Genomic DNA, 19,672 nt, shown 5'->3' with positions numbered 1-19,672 from the left:
GCAGTAAGTACTGGGAGATGAAGAAGCTTGCACAGGATAGAGTAGCATGGAGAGCTACAACAAACCAGTCTCTGGACTGAAGACCACAACAACGACATACTGACATACAGCATGGAAAGGAATGGTTAAACTCAAACAAAGCAGCAACTGCTGGTACAAAGACCTGCTCGCATCCTCAAAAGATAATGTTATGCATCTGGTGGAACAGTGACAGTCTGGTGTACAACGTATTGCTTCCTGCTGACATTTATTGTCAACAACTGAGATGTCTTGCAGACGCAGTCCAAGAAGAACGACAAGGCAAACTGCGTGTAGTGATGGTAGCACGCGATAACACCCTCCCGCATTCTGCTACGACTGACCAAAAACTCTGTACAGCAGTTGGGTTCCCCAACCCAACACAGCACTTACCTTATTCATCTGATCTTGCGTCCTCAGATTTTCGCCTTTTCCGCTATCTATGGAACAACCTTCAAGGATCTTCCTTTCCCGATGAAAATGCGGTCCGAACATGGCTCGACGAGTTCTTCGCCTCAAAACCACACAATTTCTACAGTAGTGGAACCGAAAAGTTAGCGTTGGCAGACTGTTGTAGATAGTGAAGCAGAATTAGTTACTGATGACTGAAGTCTGTGTTATGTGTATCTGCTGTGTTTATTAAACGTATGGAAAAGCGATGTATTAGAGTGCAAAATGAAGCTGGAAGCTTAAAAGATGTGCTTGAAAATTACCGAAGGCTGAAACTGATCGATCGCACACATGATAAAAATAATACAGCCTACTTGGACCAAGTTTTCATTCTCAAAACACGTTGAGGCAGTGGAGCCCCAGAAAAACAAAATTTTAAAACATATAACAAGGGAAGGTGATGCTACACACTTAACGCAATATATTGCTTTGAAGACGGCACCGCCGCCTTAGTAGCCCCTAAATACTGGCAAACTGTTGTTTACAATTGTTTCTTGTTCTTACTTTCTGTCATGTCCATGCATCAGTTGTTTTAAATAGTAAATATTACAGTATATATGACGGTAGTATCTGTTCTCGAAAGAACACATACCGTAGATGACCATGCAGCTTTGCTAGAAATGAAATGATAATTAAATAGACACCCTAGCTGCAAACAGGCGTTGATATACTTCACTGCAGACCCACTATCCTCTGTGCCCTCGGTGGCTCAGATGGATAGAGCGTCTGCCATGTAAGCAGGAGATCCCGGGTTCGAGTCCCGGTCGGGGCACACATTTTCAACATGTCCCCAGTGAAGTATATCAACGCCTGTTTGCAGCTAGGGTGTCTATTTAATTATCATTTCATTTCTAGCAAAGCTGCATGGTCATCCACGGTAACTGTTCTTTCGGGAAAAGATACTACCGTCATATATAGTTAAAATATGGCTTCCCGGCCATTGACCTTCTTGTGCGAACGCACACGCTATGCCCGAACCTGTACGGGACTTGGTAGATTAATCTGCCACGAGTAATGAGTATGATGGCCAAATATCTATTAGGCGCACTACGAATGTAGTGGTGTGGACATGTTGTGAATGTGGATCTCACGGGGAGCGTGCAAGGGATAAGTCCCTGCAGACGCACTATCCTCTGTGCCCTCGGTGGCTCAGATGGATAGAGCGTCTGCCATGTAAGCAGGAGATCCCGGGTTCGAGTCCCGGTCGGGGCACACATTTTCAACATGTCCCCAGTGAAGTATAACAACGCCTGTTTGCAGCTAGGGTGTCTATTTAATTATCATTTCATTTCTAGCAAAGCTGCATGGTCATCCACGGTATGTGTTCTTTCGAGAACAGATACTACCGTCATATATAGTTAAAATATGGCTTCCCAGCCATTGACCTTCTTGTGAGAACGCACACGCGATGCCCGAACTCATACGGGACTTGGTAGATTAATCTGCCACGAGTAATGAGTATGATGGGCAAACATCTATTAGGCGCACTACGAATGTAGTGGTGTGGACATGTTGTGAATGTGGATCTCACGGGGAGCGTGCAAGGGATAAGTCCCTGCAGACGCACTATCCTCTGTGCCCTCGGTGGCTCAGATGGATAGAGCATCTGCCATGTAAGCAGGAGATCCCGGGTTCGAGTCCCGGTCGTGGCACACATTTTCAACATGTCCCCAGTGAAGTATATCAACGCCTGTTTGCAGCTAGGGTGTCTATTTAATTATCATTTCAAATATTACAGTGCTTTCGTGGATAACATCGTGTAAGGAAGGCATTTTCAGACATTTTTCTCGTCTTAAAGGCGCATTGATCAAGTAATACGACACATTTAGCCTCATTAATGTAACTTTGTTTTTGTTACACATATCGAAAAAAACAAGAAGTGTATAATGTGACAAAGCTGCTTTTGTAATAAATCATTTTCATTAATACGAACAGATGAAACTGATGTTCGGTGTGTCTATAGTGAGATTTTGCTATGTCTGGAGGATCTGCTGTATTTCCTTCTCACGGCGTTCGCCCAGAGCACTCTTCGGGTTGTATTTGTAAATCTAAAGTCAAATCACAGTGTAAGACGTTGTTGTCTCCTGACCTTCATTGCATACATATTCCGCCCTCACAATAATATTCCGCACATCAAGACGCTTTACTCGAACCCACACTCAATAAGATAAAGTCAATGTTGTATGAATTCATGTAAACGATATGCAAATAACTAATAAATCGCAAATGCGCACCGAGATTGAAATACTCGAGGCTGACGTACACATACACACATATTCAAGACACGACGGTCGCAGGGGCTTTTAGTTCGGGAGATGCAAACCGCACGCCGTGGGGCCGGTCCCTTCAGAGGACGACTCAGCCTATCTATGTCGGCCGGTGACCGCCCATAGAGCAGACTGCGTTTGCCTGAGTGAAAGGAAGAACGACCCCGTGTTCGGCTTAGAAGCAAATTTCTCCACATTGTGTGGCAGCGCCCAGCCTACGTATTCTTTACAACATAGCACACAGTTTCAGAGATTTTCACAGGGAGACTGATGTGTTGGTGAATGTGCCAACACCTTGTAGATAGAGGAGGCCGAAAATGCACGCTATCTAACGCAGACGGGCGTGAATTCTGGAACAGGATAAGTAGTGAATTCTAATAAGAAAAGTATGCAGCTCCTCGAATACTTAACTTTTATTTATCCTTGTTGTGAATACAGCATTCTTGATGAGACATTTCATACGATAACTATCAAACTATGTAAGGCTAATGGCGCCTTGCTAAGTCGTAGCCATGAACTTAGCTGAAGGCTATTCTGTCTCTCGGCAAATGAGAGCAAAGGCTTCGTCCGTATAGTTGCTAGCAACGTCGTCGTACAACTGGGGCGAGTTCTCGTACGTCTCTCGAGACCTGCCGTGTGGTGGCTCTCGGTCTGCGATCACACAGTGGCGACACGCGGGTCCGACATGTACTAATGGACCGCGGCCGATTTAAGCTACCACCTAGCAAGTGTGGTGTCTGGCAGTGACACCATGGAGACAGCAAACACCAAATTCCGATGCTACAGATTTCCGGATTGGTCGCCTTAAACGAAACGTCATTCTCCCGTTTTAGAAGAGCAATGCTGATTGGCAGACGATATTCCTGACGCCTTAAGCTGAAGGAGTAATGGAAGAGACTGAAAGATATACCCCTTCATGTCTGGCGTGGACAGGGGCTGTTCCGTTGTCGTTCTTGGAGCGAGAACAGGTAACGAGAGCGTGCATGCTCGTACGTGTACTCAAGTCTCTCCTCAGTACTTCACTGGGAGAGCACCTCTCTCGAGAGCGAATCGGAGTGCGACTCTATATTGAGTCCTTGTGATTAAGTGTTGTTGACTGTGTTGGCCGCCACACTTATTGTGCGGTGTGAACGGACAGAGTTATAGTTAAACGCCTGTGAGCGAATTTTTTAGTGGCATCGTGGTGGACTGGTTATCTGACCGGTGTACCACGATAGTTAGACTAGGGGCGAATAGGAGTCCTCAACTTCATCAAGGCATAGGGAGAGTTTGATTGGCGAAGGTCAATCCAGATAGAACGAGAGTTATCTTATTTGTCAGCAGCGAACAGCACAGACAGCAGTCATCGCAGCTTACAGTATTGTGCGCTACAGCTCTTGCGAGCCCCATATTTCCTCATCAACAGAACACTTCACTGCATTTCACATGCGACAGCCTTGACCAAACCTAGCAACATTCTAACGGATAATTAGTCAAGTTGAGTAGGCGCGGCTTTCAGCCATTCTGCCAAGTCAATAACAATCTTAAACTTTGTATAGAAATTTCATTAGCGAATCCTATCCTTAAGAGGTAACTACACATTCCGAAAAGAACCCGGAAATACCTTGTTCAGTTCATAACTAAAAGTGCCATTGTGATTTCTCAGAATTTTTGCAAAATAAACAATAATTTTCGTTAGTTTCATGTGTTTCTTACACTAACTAGCACTACTCCAGTACCCAAGTATCCTACTAGTTACGTAAGAAGTTTTGTGAATTTTTGTGTCACTTCCTTACAGCTGACCATTCCAGAAGATATTTATTGCTGAAAGTTTTTCAGGCATTTCTCTTTATAACGTTAGGAGCGTCTGTCTGACTTCTGTAGTAGTGTGGGGGTGGAAATTGCATCTTGCAGGAGCCACAGGGTAAAGGGTACATCTCAGATTGATTCGTTGCGCAGAATGACAGAATAGCACCCACACGCTCACAACAGAAATAAAATAACTACAGTAAAAGTAACCAGTGCAACTAAAATTCATGAATATAAAAGAAAATATCGTTTCGACGACTCCACTTAAGAATGAAATGTAATTCCTTTACATTGCAGCCTATAGTGAGAACGGCTAGTGCACCTGTAAATGAGACAAAGTGGCATTTTTTTATCAAAACACTTCTACCAAATGCTAATATTTTGGGCTACTAATACGGTGGACGTCATGACAACTCCCCTTATTTGACGTCCATGGGCAGAACATTTAGAGCATGCAACACTACCCTTGTCCGTCCTCTGCTAGAGTGTTGCTTTCTGACATGGGGTCCTCTCCAGAAAGGATTGACGGAGGACTTCGGAAAACTTCAAAGAATGGCAGCTCGTTTTGTGTTATCGCAAAAAAGAGGACATAGTGTCATGAATATGGTACGCGAGTTGGACGGCAATCACTAAAACAAAGGCGGTTTTCATTGCGGCGAGATATTTTCACGAAATTTCAATCTGCAACGTTGTCCTCCGAATGCGAAAACATTTTGTTGACACCCACCTAAATAGGGAGAAATGGTCATTGTAATAAAATAAGAGAAATCAAAACTCACGTGGACTATTTCAATTGTTCGTTTTTCTCGTGTGCTGTTCGAGAGTGGAACAGTAGAGAAATAGAGTGAATGTGATTTGGTGAACTCTCTGCCAGGCACTTCAGTGCGAATAGCAGTGTGTTCATGTAGATGCAGATGTAGATGTACTGTTGTCTACGGAGAACTTATAATTCGAGAATCACAAGTAAACGCGAGTGAATTTCCGGCACTGGCAGTCACTCGTGTTGTCGGAACGTCAGAGCAACAAGCACCGACCGTCGACCGAAGAATTCCAAGAAGATCGTTAGTAAGACGATGCCACAAATTCAAAGTTTGTGTCCGAAAGCAAATTAAAATATATGCCTCGCAAGTCCTTCCGCCTATCCTTAGTCAAGTGGCATTCATATACGAGTATGTTGATGGGATAAAAGTGCAGTGTTGAATGGATATATGAAATTAGCACCCAGCGAGAAATCTGTGAAATGTGCTCCCAGTATTCATACACTAGAGCGTGGAAAAGTAAACTGCCATTATTGACAATACGGAACCAAAAACACTAATTGGATATGCATTATACACATTGGTCAGTCGCCAGTGCAGCTATGCTGGTATATAGAACGAGAATAAACAAGCCTTTACAAAACAAAATACAAAAACGTCTGCCAAGTTCTCTACTGCGCTGGGAATTAAGTATTCATACACTAACAGAAAATGACACTTCCAACAAAGGCAGAACATGTTTAATACTTCGTATGCATACCCTTCCGATGTATTACTACTCGCAACCTCCGTAGCATGGAATGGAGCAATTCCGGCGTGATACCTTCCCACTCTCGAAGGAGAGCCTCTTTCAAAGAGGTCCTACTACGGATGTCGTGTTTTCTCACTCGTGTTTCCAGCTCACTCCACAAGTGTTCGATGGGATTCAACTGGTGTTTTAAGAGTGTGTGGAGTGTTGTAGAGCAACCACAGCCGGACAATTTGCGCCATATGTTTGGGATCATTGTCCTGTTGGAAGTAATAATTTCTAAAAGGCCCAAGGCGTCAACACTCTGTTGTAAGTTCTGTTTGAGAATGTTCGTATACACAAATCTGTTCACGGTAGCTTCCACAAACACTAATTTTCCGACACCGGAGGCTGACATACAGCCCCATACCATCACTCCACCACCTCCGTGCTTCACCGTGGGTTGAATGTTGTTTCGGTCGAGGTCTGTATTCGGTCTTCTCCAGACCGAGATCCTACCATGATTGTGCACGACATTAAATTTGCTTTCATCACTAAACAATAACCGAGCGAGGTGGCGCGGTGGTTAGCACACTGGACTCGCATTCGGGAGGACGACGGTTCAATCCCGTCTCCGGCCATCCTGATTTAGGTTTTCCGTGATTTCCCTAAATCGTTTCAGGCAAATGCCGGGATGGTTCCTTTGAAAGGGCACGGCCGATTTCCTTCCCAATCCTTCCCTAACCCGAGCTTGCGCTCCGTCTCTAATGACCTCGTTGTCGACGGGACGTTAAACACTAACCACCACCACCACTAAACAATACAGTATCCCAGAAGTCTGCTGTCTTGGATACATGCTGTTTCGCGAATTCCATCGGCCATTTCCTTTTCTTTTTGCTGATGTAGGGCTTTCGTCTCGGGACCCTGGCTCTGTAGCCCGAACGACTGAGAATGGTACGAACTGCCCTTGGAGTGATGTCCTTTCGGAAGTGGTCATGTACGTATGCGGGTAGCGCCGACGCTGTCGTTTCCCGGTTTTTCTTGATGATTCTTAGTAGCATTCTGGTCTCTCTTGTTGTAAGCTTCTGTGGACGACCGTGTCGTTCACTGTTTATTAATACATGCCTGTCCTTATATCGCTTAATGATAGATTGCACAGTCGCTCGGCTTCGTCCTATGATGTTCGCAATTTCGGCATACGACTTGTGTTGAAGATATTGGGCGACAACGATGTTTCGTTCCTCGATGGTCGTTTCCTTCCTCTTGCGGCCCATTCTGCTGTTTCACGGGACCCACGTCCGACGTGCTGTTGCTTCACTGCCGCCACACGACTACACAAGTGTGGCATGCACTCCGGGGCTGCGTCAGCCGTTTGTTTGGTTGAAAGTAGTCCGCTGTATGAATACATTTTGCCCTGTCGTAGACCGTGCGGAGTTTAACGTACTTTATTTTCCCAGAATAGATTCATGGCATACGGGAAGCTTCATCACCAAGAACATGGTTACCTGACGCTGCATCATCGTACTTATTCGTATCGACGGTGTGGGTGATTTACTGTCCCAACACACCATCGTAGTTTGTCACCACCTGCAGTATGAATACTTATTTCCGTGACTACTGTACCTGCCCCCTACGTCACGGCCTACCTGCGCCCCGAGGCCTCGCTCGCCCGCACCCCCCCCCCCCCCCCCCGGCCACAGCGGGGTGCGGCGCCGCCCTGACCCAGCTGCGTCGGGGCCGCCTTGCAAATGACCAACGTAAACAAAATATCCGACCGCCGGAAGAAGAGAAAAAGCGCCACCTGCTGTATACATAACGCTGTACAATACTCCCTCCTACATACGGATATGATATTGGTTCTACTTGTTTTAATGTTTACGTACTACTTCTCCTTCTTGTATGAAGCATATCTACATCTACATCTACATCCACATCTACATGACTACACACTGCAATTCATAATTAAGGGCCTGGCAGAAACGTCATCGAAACGATTCCACACTATTTACCTACCGTCCCAACGCGGGAAAGTCTTTCCGAACGAACTCTTGATTTCTCTATTTTAATACGATGATGATTTCTCCCTATGAAGGCGGGCGTCTACGAAATATTTTCGCAGTAGGGGGAGAAAGTTGGAGATTCTGCTTTCGTGAAGAGAATCCACCGTAATGAAGAACGCCTTTGTTTTAATGATTGACACCTCAACTTGCGTATCATATCTGTGACACCCCCTGACCAATCTCGCGATAATAGAAAACGAACTGCCCTTGTTTGGACTTTTTCAATGTCTTCCCTCAGTTACACCTGGTGAGGCCTCGTACCGCACAGCAATATTCTAACAGAGGACGGATAATCGTAGTGTAGATTGTCTCTTTGGTCGGTTGCATTTTCTGTTCTGCCAATAAAAAGCATCTTCGGTTTGCCTTCACCACAACGTTATCTATGTGATCGTTCGAATTAAAGTAGCTCGTAGCTCTTGTCCATAGGTAACCAGCTGAAATGACAGCTTCTGAATTTTTATGTTTTATCGTGAGCCAGTCGTGTTTCACATGAACGATATTTTCTGAATCCGTGCTGACCGTGTGTCAATGGATCGTTTACTTTAAGGTAATTCATTATGTGCGATCTCAATATAATTATGTTCCAAAATCCTGCTGTAAATCGACGTCTTTGACATGGCTCTGTAATTCAGAGGATTACTGCTTTCTCTAGTATTAGTGTGACATCTGCAACTTCCCCGTTCTTTGGTACGGGTCTCCTGTCGAGTGAGTGGCTGTGTATGGTCGCTAAATACGGAGCTACTACACCAGCACACTCTGAAAGGAATCCAATTCGTATGCATCTTGGACCGGAAGACTTGCCTTTATTAAGTGATTTCAGTTGTTTCGGTACACTGAGGATATCTAAGTTACTCATGTTGGCAGCACTTATTAAGTTTCGAGAACCAGCTTTGAATGATGAATCTACGAATATACTACAACCCCCTACGCAGACTGTCGCCCCGCAGGGATAGCGACGACATCTTAGACTCGTTACAGCGAGTACTGGGGCCTTTAAGCAACCACGTTTTCCGCGCTCCATAGATACAGGGAACGTTAAGAAAGCTAAATAGCAGGTACAGTGTGAAGTACCCTCTTCCATGCTCTCCGCAGTGATCTGCACAGTATTGATAAAGTCGTAGGACTGTTGTTATAAAGAAAACTGTTTTCATGTTTTCAGGTGACAGACGAGGACGCCCGCGCGTAGCGGCAGGAGTGGGAGAAGAAGCTACGCACAACTTCCGGAAGGCGTTCGATACAGTTCCGCACTGTCGCCTGATCAACACGGAATATCAGACCAGCTGTGTGGCTGGATTGGAGAGATTTCAGCAAACAGAACACAGCATGTTGTTCTCAATGGAGAGACGTCTACAGACGTTATGGGACGATTGCTTTTCACAATATATATAAATGACCTAGTAGATAGTGTCGGAAGTTCCATGCGGCTTTTCGCTCATGATGCTGTAGTATACAGGGAAGTTGCAGCATTAGAAAATTGCAGCGAAATGCAGGAAGATCTGCAGCGGATAGGCACTTGGTGCAGGGAGTGGCAAATAGACGTAGACAAATGTAATGTATTGCGAATACATAGAAAGAAGGATCCTTTATTGTATGATTGTACAGGGTGTTTCAAAAATGACCGGTATATTTGAAACGGCAATACAAACTAAACGAGCAGCGATAGAAATACACCGTTTGTTGCAATATGCTTGGGACAACAGTACATTTTCAGGCAGACAAACTTTCGAAATTACAGTAGTTACAATTTTCAACAACAGATGGCGCTGCGGTCTGGGAAACTCTATAGTACGATATTTTCCACATATCCACCACGCGTAGCAATAATATGGCGTAGTCTCTGAATAAAATTACCCGAAACCTTTGACAACGTGTCTGGCGGAATGGCTTCACATGCAGATGCTATGTACTGCTTCAGCTGTTCAATTGTTTCTGGATTCTGGCGGTACACCTGGTCTTTCAAGTGTCCCCACAGAAAGAAGTCACAGGGGTTCATGTCTGGCGAATAGGGAGGCCAATCCACGCCGCCTCCTGTATGTTTCGGATAGCCCAAAGCAATCACACGATCATCGAAATATTCATTCAGGAAATTAAAGACGTCGGCCGTGCGATGTGGCCGGGCACCATCTTGCATAAACCACGAGGTGTTCGCAGTGTCGTCTAAGGCAGTTTGTACCGCCACAAATTCACGAAGAATGTCCAGATAGCGTGATGCAGTAATCGTTTCGGCATGAAAAATGGGCCAATGATTCCTTTGGAAGAAATGGCGGCCCAGACCAGTACTTTTTGAGGATGCAGGGACGATGGGACTGCAACATGGGGCTTTTCGGTTCCCCATATGCGCCAGTTCTGTTAATTGACGAAGCCGTCCAGGTAAAAATAAGCTTCGTCAGTAAACCAAATGCTGCCCACATGCATATCGCCGTCATCAATCCTGTGCACTATATCGTTAGCGAATGTCTCTCGTGCAGCAATGGTAGCGGCGCTGAGGGGTTGCCGCGTTTGAATTTTGTATGGATAGAGGTGTAAACTCTGGCGCATGAGACGATACGTGGACGTTGGCGTCATTTGGACCGCAGCTGCAACACGGCAAACGGAAACCCGAGTCCGCTGTTGGATCACCTGCTGCACTAGCTGCGCGTTGCCCTCTGTGGTTGCCGTACGCGGTCGCCCCACCTTTCCAGCACGTTCATCCATCACGTTCCCAGTCCGTTGAAATTTTTCAAACAGATCCTTTATTGTATCGCTTTTCGGTCCTTTGGTTACATTAAACCTCCGTTGAAAACTTCGTCTTGTTGCAACAACACTGTGTTCTAGGCGGTGGAATTCCAACACCAGAACAATCCTCTGTTCTAAGGAATAAACCATGATGTCTACAGCACACTTGCACGTTGTGAACAGCACACGCTTACAGCAGAAAGACGACGTACAGAATGGCGCACCCACAGACTGCGTTGTCTTCTATATCTTTCACATCACTTGCAGCGCCATCTGTTGTTGAAAATTGTAACTACTGTAATTTCGAAAGTTTGTCCGCCTGAAAATGTACTGTTGTCCCAAGCATATTGCAACAAACGGTGTATTTCTATCGCTGCTCGTTTAGTTTTTATTGCCGTTTCAAATATACCGGTCATTTTTGAAACACCCTGTATGATAGCGGAACAAACACTGGTAGCAGTTACTGCTGTAAAATATCTGGGAGTATGCCTACGGAACGATTTGAAGTGGAATGATCACATAAAATTAATTGTTGGTAAGGCGGGTGCCAGGTTGAGATTCATTGGGAGAGTCCTTAGAAAATGTAGTCCATCAACAAAGGAGGTGTTAGACCTATAATTGAGTATTGCTCATCAGTGTGGGGTCCGTACCAGGTCGGGTTGGCAGAGGAGATAGAGAAGATACAAAGAAGAGCGGCGCGTTTCGTCACAGGGTTATTTGATAAGCGTGATAGCGTTACGGAGATGTTTAGGAAACTCAAGTGGGCCGGCCGCGGTGGCCTGCGGTTCTAGGCGCTCCAGTCCGGAGCCGCGCTGCTGCTACGGTCGCAGGTTCGAATCCTGCCTCGGGCATGGGTGTGTGTGTGATGACCTTAGGTTAGTTAGGTTTAAGTAGTTCTAAGTTCTAGGGGACTAATGACCACAGCAGTTGAGTCCCATAGTGCTCAGAGCCATTTGAAAGTGGCAGACTCTGCAAGAGAGGCGCTCTGCATCGCGATGTAGCTTGCTAACCAGGTTTCGAGAGGGTGCGATTCTGGATGAGGTATCGAATATATTGCTTCCCCCTACTTATACCTCTCGAGGAGATCACGAACGTAAAATAAGAGAGATTCGAGCGCGCACGGAGGCTTTCCGGCAGTCGTTCTTCCCGCGAACCATATGCGACTGGAACAGGAAAGGGAGGCACATAAAGTGGCTTGCGGAGTATAAATGTAGATGTAGAACTCATGTCACCTATACAGGATTAACCAGAGACTGTCCAGGGATATTTCTGTTTTGGTATAAGGAGCCCTAGCCTCCGGTGGCTCGTTACAAAGTGATAATGTAATTATGACTAATAGGCTCTGCTGCGAGAATTATCTTTGTTTCCGTGAAACCACTTTCACAACAGCGAATAGGGCTGTTGGGTAATATGCAATTACCAAAACGTAATGACATGAACGGATCCGGTTGTTCGTGGACGCCTTGGTACAGATGCACAACTGCTGTTACTCGGTTACCGTCGCTGCGGGAACGACTTAGCATACTGTCGTCGTGCCGTTTTTCCATTGCATCTATTGAACCCACAGACGAGGTGCATACCGGCCGATCTTTCACGAGTAAACCTGTGCTTTGCAGTGTGTATGACTGTTAACGTAAAACTAACACTTCCGGAAAAAGTATAGGAGACCAGACCTAGCACTACTGAATGGAAGCTTGAGGACCAGGAGTATAGAAGGCCTGACTGCTGTCAACGGAAGGTACAGTAAGTAAATGGAACAAGTTTGTCACCATGTGAGAAACACAGCGCATATCGTCGACGTTGTCACTTTAGTACAGTTACCGTCACTGCAGTACCGTACAAGGGGTAAGAAATCAAACGAAATGTAATTACTCTCTAACCAACCACTGAAGACCACGGGTTCGAATCCTGCCTCGGACATGGATGTGTGTGATATCCTTTGGTTAGTTAGGTTTAAGTAGTTCTAAGTTCTAGGGGACTGATGACCTCAGAAGTTAAGTCCCATAGTGCTCAGAGCCATTTGAACCAAGACCACGGGCCTCTTATACGCAAATACTCGGGAAATATCCCTGGTCAACCTACAACATTTTGTGGATGGAGTTTTGGTTCACCCTGTATACATGCAAAATGACCGTTTCGTTAGAATGTTACATTACATATACTACATGCTGATTCATAGATATAGACCATATTTTATTTTGAAGTGTGCTTCGTCAAGTAGAAGAGATACGATTTTTACAATCCATGTTTGTAATTCGGTTTTATTGTTATCCATTGTATTTTCTGAAGCTCTGGTAGTAGGTAAGTCAAAAACAATAAAATAAAAATTATTGGGTTCGACAGAAAATAAAAAATTATAATTTAGGCATTACAGTTCTTGTTCGAGCATCTCCAGTCCTTTTTTTATCAGCGAGGCACGCTAAGGGCAAGTGTGGAGTTGTGATGGGGGGGGGGGGGGGGGCTAGTGCACCCTTCCTCGACATTTTCTGGCTGCAACATTCACTGGGTGCAATTCACAGCGCACCTGCTGACTCGTGCCTGTTGCAGAAAACAGACTGTAACCCCGTCCCCTCCTGGCTGCGTCCTAAGGCGTGGCAGGCAGTTGTAAACAGCCCACCACAGAATAAGCGGACTGGCCTTTTGGAGCGGAAATTTACAAGGTGCAGGGAATTGAATTCGAGGGTGGAAAGCGATAGTCTTCGTTCATACTAAGACAGGATCCCATTTAATTAGTAGATTAAGGAAGGTGGACAGGGGATTCAACACTAATGGAAGGTAATTTAAGTTTAGCAATGATAAATTCTGTCAGAGTTCATAACGATGCACCCGAGAGCAGCCTTCGCTGACGTGTTAATCCTACGTAGACACAGGTATCAATGAATGCAATAATCAACATGTGTAGTTACCAGAAGAACTTAATTTTTTTTCTTTATTGTTTTTTCATGCCTTTACAATAAAGCTAGGCCGGCAGCGGCCTATCTGCGCCGCTCTTCGGCCACAGTGAACACATACAGGAAACAGAAAGACAGAAAAACAAACAAACATGGTGGACAAAAACGGGAGACAGAGATAGTAAAATAAATGAAGCCGTTCACAGGTGCACTGTTTGGATAAAAAACGTTCATCACTGAACACAACGGGAAAGCATGAGTTTACATACGTGAACGGAGGAGCACGAACGGAGAGACACTGGAGCACTGGCGCGAAGACGATCTCTGGCGCACGAAGATGCACACATATCCGGAGATCTCCAAAAGGGAAGTGGCGGGAAAGGGGGAGAGTGTTGATGCCAGTGCGAGAGGAGAAGGGAGGGGGAGGGGAGAGGGTAGTGGGGGTTGTGGAAGCCTAGGGGGGAGAGGGAGGGAGGAAGACAGAAGGAAAAGACGGTGCCCTGGAGGAAAAACACAGGGAGAGGAAGGGGAAGATCAAAGCAAGTAGGAGGGATGGATGGAGGGGATGAGGGCATCGAGTTGGTGGAAGCCACCTCGGGCAAGGGTATGGAGTGTGGAGAGCGGGTGGGATGTGGGAGTACAGCCGTGGCAGCGGAAGGGGTTGGGAAGGGATGGGAGAGACAAGCAGGATAGGAGGCTGTTTGAGGGAGGTGTAAAGGATCCGTATCCGTTCGAGGAATAGGAGGAGGTGTGGGAACAGAATTAAGTCATAGACGATCCGCGTGGGGGATGGGAGGCGGATGCGATAGGCGAGGTGGAGCGCATGGCGTTTCAAGATTTGAAGGGATCTGTAGAAGGTAGGAGGGGCGGCGATCCAGGTGGGATGGGCATAACAGAGGATAGCGCAGATGAGGGATTTACAGGTGTGGAGAACGGTGGAGGAGTCCACACACCACGTGCGGACAGAAGGGAACTTGAGGAGGCGGAGTTGGGAGTGTGCCTTGGCTTGGATCGTCCAGAGATGGGGGGTACAGGGGAGGCGACGGTCAAGGGTGACGCCAAGGTACTTGAGGGTGGGGGTGAGGTTGATAGGACCGCCGTAGATAGTAGGATAGAAATCGAGGAGACGAAAGGAAGGGGTGGTTTTGCCTACAATGATGGCCTGGGTCTTAGAAGGCTTGACCTTGAGCAGCCACTGGTTACACCAAGTGGTGAACCGGTCAAGATGGGATTGGAGAAGGTGCTGGGAGCGTTTCAGGGTGGTGGCGAGGGCAAGGAAGGCGGTGTCATAGGCGTACTGGAGAAGGTGTAAGGGGGATGAAGGTGGCGGCATGTCCGCCGTGTAAAGAAGGTAGAGAAGAGGGGAGAGGACGGAACCTTGGGGCACACCGGCGGAGGAGTGGGAGGTGTAGGAATCCGTGTTAGGGACGAAAGAACTTAAACGCGACCTGTAATATTAATGTGCTGAAGAGAGCCGAATGCGTGTGAGTGGCCTATAAAGTTCGAGGGAGCTGAACCCATGCGACAGCGACCGAGATGACAAAAGGGGGTGTTGCGACGACTGCTTAAGTTCCGACATGGCGGAGGAAACAGCCTCAAGGCAACAGCACGATGTAGCCGCGCGCGCCAAGTGTATAGTCTGTCTGTAAACTCAAGAGCGAGCAGCACTTTTGGTGGGGGAAGTGGCCTTTCCCGGAAGAACGCTGCCACCGGACTACAGGGGCACCCAAAATCCGTTGCCCGTTACCTGTCTAGCGGTGTAGATCGGCGTGCAGTGATATACGTCGTTTCTGTTCGTGGGATCTTAGTTGCTAGTGTCAGTTAACTTTGTACACTTACTGATATACTTCGATATCCGGAAGTGATGGATAATCGTCTAGCACTGCAAGAAAATGTGCAGAAAACGAAGAAAAGGAGGTATTTGCGGAGTTACGAGCGTTCGATCGTCTCTAATGTTAGTACAGCGTATGTTAAAGAGGCAAAGCGTAAAGAACTGTTAGCTAATATTACCACTCCCAACCAAACGGCTGCAATTTACGCAAACGTCAGCCTCGCCCAATAGGATGCATAAAGAAAGAACGCGGAAATAAGCCGCATGGTTTACTGGAATTGCCATGAAGGAAAACTAATAATTTTGTGAGGAAACCCATCGTTATAGACAGTTTCAAATTACGTAAAGCCTTTGATGCTGATGGAACACTAAATCTCTATCTCGGTCACTATTCACCCGATTCTAAGACATATTGCTTAAAACATGTGCGCAATAGCTATTCTAAACACTGCTGAAATTTCATTCGAAACACATACCCCGACTCTGGACTTCTAAGCAGAAAGCTTGACATAAGAGATGCGCTTACATAATAACTTATGTTTTTTTAGTAAGAACTTTGTTAGTCTACAGCAATGTTACTGTGGTGTCACCGCTAGACACCACACTTGCTAGGTGGTAACTTAAATCGGCCGCGGTCCTGTAGTACATGTCGGACCCGCGTGTCGCCACTGTGTAATCGCAATCCTAGCGCCACCACATGGCAGGTCACAAGACACGGACATGACCTCGCCCCAGTTGTACGGACGACATAGCTTGCGACCAGACCTACCAAGTCTTCCTCTCATTTGCCGAGAGACTGATAGAATAGCCTTCAGCTTATTCCATAGCTACTACCTAGCAAGGCGCCATTTGTATCAGTGCTTATAGCTTACTACTATTCAAGAGATGTATTCCAACAAGAGAATAAAGTTAAGTATCTTATTCCAGCTACGTACTTTTCTTCTTATTCATTAATAAGTCTCATGTTCCAGTACTTCGCGCCCGTCTGCGTTAGTTTAGCGTGCACTTTCAGCCACTTCGATCTACAAGGTGTTGGCCCAGCTGCCGACACATCACATGGCGACGAGGATGGGATAGTGTTTTTTCTGCTTTGGACTGATTTGTTCTTTTTCCCTTTTTGTGCTCTGATTTGCTTGTGTCATGGCTTCGCCACAATCTCCAGATGTACTGTCCGAATTTTTTCGCTTGCAGAATCAGCAGACGCAGGCGTTATTGGAAGCCCTTGGACAGCTCGTCCAGGGTCAACGTGCGCTGCAAACCGATGCGGCAGCCGCCGCTTCATCGCTACCGCAGCCACACAACGCTGTCGCACCGCCATTTAGGCCCTTTGAGGCCGAGTGCGAAACCTGGACTGAGTGGGCCAGCCAGTTCCAGTTTCATCTCGCCGCGTACAGAATACAAGGTAAAGAGCGGCAGCCGTTTTTGCTTTCTTATGTCGGTGTGTCTACCTACCGTGTGATAGTGAAATTGTTTCCCCGACGCGACGTAGCAACTCTGTCCTACGAAGAAATTTTGTCTGCTTTAGATGCCTATTTCAAAGAAACAGTCAATGTAGTTGCAAAACGGTATACGTTCTTTCGTACAAAACGTACGGCCGGTCAGACTAATCGGGAGTGGGTTGCAACTTTGCAAGGACTTACTAGGGAGTGTGCCTTTGAATGTGAATGTGGCCTCCCTTATTCAGATACTATGGTGCGTGATGCAATAGCACAGAACGTTTCTGATGTTCGCATACGGGAACAGATTTTGAAACTCGTAAATCCCTCCCTTCAACAAGTGATAGACATATTGGATAGGCAAGACACACTTGACTTTGCTCAGGACTCATTTGAAACTTCGCCAGCAGTGTGTCACATTAATCAGCCCGCCGGGCCCGCTGCACGGGACGCTAAGCGGCCCTCGCGCCCGTCGCAGCCTCGCTCGCAAACACGTGCGCCGCGTAAGCAAGCAACTGCAGTGAAATCATGCCCGCGGTGTGCCACTAGACATTCGCGTGAAAATTGCCCGTCACGCCAAGCTATTTGCTTTTCCTGCCAAAAGAAAGGACATGTTCAAAGTGTTTGCCAGAAAAAGCTTAGATCAGACAATCACACAAATTCCAGGCCTTTTGCTTCGCGTCGGAATCGCACCCAGGACAATCGGGCTCGTGGACCTTCCCCCATGGACATTAATGTAGTTCATTCCCACCCGTCCAGTGACACTTTAGCTAACAGTGACTGTGTTCGTCCCACCCAAAGTGTGTGTCGACGTCGCAGGAAATCCCGTAAAGTCGCAAGTGCTTCTGTACCTGTATCAGTTCAATTTGCACGTGACAGTCGCTCTTGTCGTCAGCAGGACAATAAACTTTTTGTGGACTTAGACTTTGAAGGCAAAGTGATCCCATTCCAGCTCGATACCGGAGCTGCAGTTTCATTGATTAATCACGACACGTACAAACAACTGGGCCAACCGCCATTGCGTGCCGCCAATGTTAAGTTACATAGTTACTCAGGACAGCATATACCTGTGTTAGGACAGTGCAGCCTTCTTGCAACATACAAGGGACAAACAAAACTTGTATCATTTTACGTTCTTCGTTCTTCTAGTGCAGTGAACTTGTTTGGCTTAGATTTGTTTCAATTGTTTAATTTGTCTATAGTAAATCAGGTCCTATCAGTGAATCAGACTGTGCCTTCCGCCAGTGTTTCTAGTCTTTGTGACGAATTTGCAGACATTTTTGCACCGGGCCTTGGTTGCGCTAAGAACTATGCTGCACATTTGGAATTGAAATACAACGCGCAACCGAAATTTTTCAGAGCGCGCAATGTTCCCCACGCATTGCGTGATGAGGTCGCAAGAACATTGGCCGATTTAGAATCTCAAGGTGTAATTGAACGAGTGCAGGCTTCTCTCTGGGCCTCACCCTTAGTAATTTTGCCAAAACCTTCCGGAAAACTGAGACTTTGTGTGGACTTCAAGGCCACTGTGAATCCACAACTTGTGACTGCTACTTTTCCTTTGCCCCGTCCGGAAGATCTTTTTGACAAACTGTGCCCGGGAAAATATTTTTCAAAATTGGACCTAGCAGATGCGTACTTGCAAATACCTGTGGACGACGAATCCCAGCGCGTCTTGGTGGTAAACACGCATCTTGGCTTGTATCGCTTCAAAAGACTGCCATTCGGGTGTGCATCCGCCCCTGCTTTGTTTCAGCAATATTTACAAACTGTGTGTGCGTCGGTCCCTACTGCTGCGAACTATCTGGACGATATTGTAATCTCAGGAAAGACAGAAGCAGAACATTTGCAAAATCTCCGAACATTATTTCAGGTCTTGCGTCAGAATGGTCTTCGCTTGAGGAAGGACAAATGTGTTTTTTTTGCTCGGGACTTACCCTCCCTGGGGCATGTCATAAATGCCCAAGGTATACATCCGAGTCCAGAGCACCTCCGTGCCATACAGGACTTACCTGCTCCGCAGAACTTAAAACAGCTACAGAGTGTGCTGGGTAAAATTACTTATTATTCAAAGTTTGTGCGCAATGCTTCTTCCATTTCAGCTCCGCTTCATCGCTTACGCCGTAAAGGTGTTCCGTTCGTCTGGACGACGGAATGCGAACGCGCCTTTCGCCAGTTGAAATCGGCGTTACTTTCAAATACTTGCCTTACGCCATTCGATCCCCGAAAACCCCTTTTGTTGATGGTAGATGCATCGGATTTCGGGATCGGTGCTGTGCTTGCGCACAAAGATGGCTCGCATGATCGCCCTATTGCCTTTGCGTCAAAATTGCTCTCATCTGCGCAAAGAAATTATTCACAGATAGAGAAAGAAGCTTTAGCTCTCGTGTTTGGTGTTACCAAGTTCCATGACTTCTTGTATGGTCGTCACTTTACCATCATCACAGACCACAAACCGTTGACATCGCTTTTTCATCCGCACAAGCCTGTACCTCCACGTACAGCGCAGAAATTCATTCGCTGGTCACTTTTTCTCTCGCAGTACCGCTACGATATTTTGTATCGGTCCACTGCTAAGCACGGAAACGCTGATGCGTTGTCCCGTTTGCCTGTTGCTGAGGATAAAGCCTTCGATTCTTCCGAACTTGCTTGCATGTTCATTGATTCGGAAGCCGATGACGTGGTCGCATCGTTTCCGATTGATTTTCGTCGTGTAGCTACAGCCACAGCT

General features: G+C 46.5%; 2 non-coding genes across 2 annotated transcripts; both read left to right on the top strand.

Annotated features, from left to right (window-relative positions):
* The first annotated feature begins 1,165 nt into the window (after nucleotides 1-1,165).
* On the top strand, nucleotides 1,166-1,240 carry Trnat-ugu (transfer RNA threonine (anticodon UGU)). The gene has a single exon. It is a non-coding gene; the product is annotated as a tRNA-Thr (tRNA).
* Nucleotides 1,241-1,605: 365 nt separating this feature from the next.
* On the top strand, nucleotides 1,606-1,680 carry Trnat-ugu (transfer RNA threonine (anticodon UGU)). Its single transcript has one exon. It is a non-coding gene; the product is annotated as a tRNA-Thr (tRNA).
* Nucleotides 1,681-19,672: the final 17,992 nt, after the last annotated feature.

Source organism: Schistocerca nitens, chromosome 5, assembly GCF_023898315.1.
Source record: "Schistocerca nitens isolate TAMUIC-IGC-003100 chromosome 5, iqSchNite1.1, whole genome shotgun sequence".
In the NCBI taxonomy this organism is placed as follows: Eukaryota; Metazoa; Arthropoda; class Insecta; order Orthoptera; family Acrididae; genus Schistocerca; species Schistocerca nitens.
Note: the sequence above shows the minus strand (reverse complement) of the source record. Positions and strands in the feature narration are given on the sequence as shown.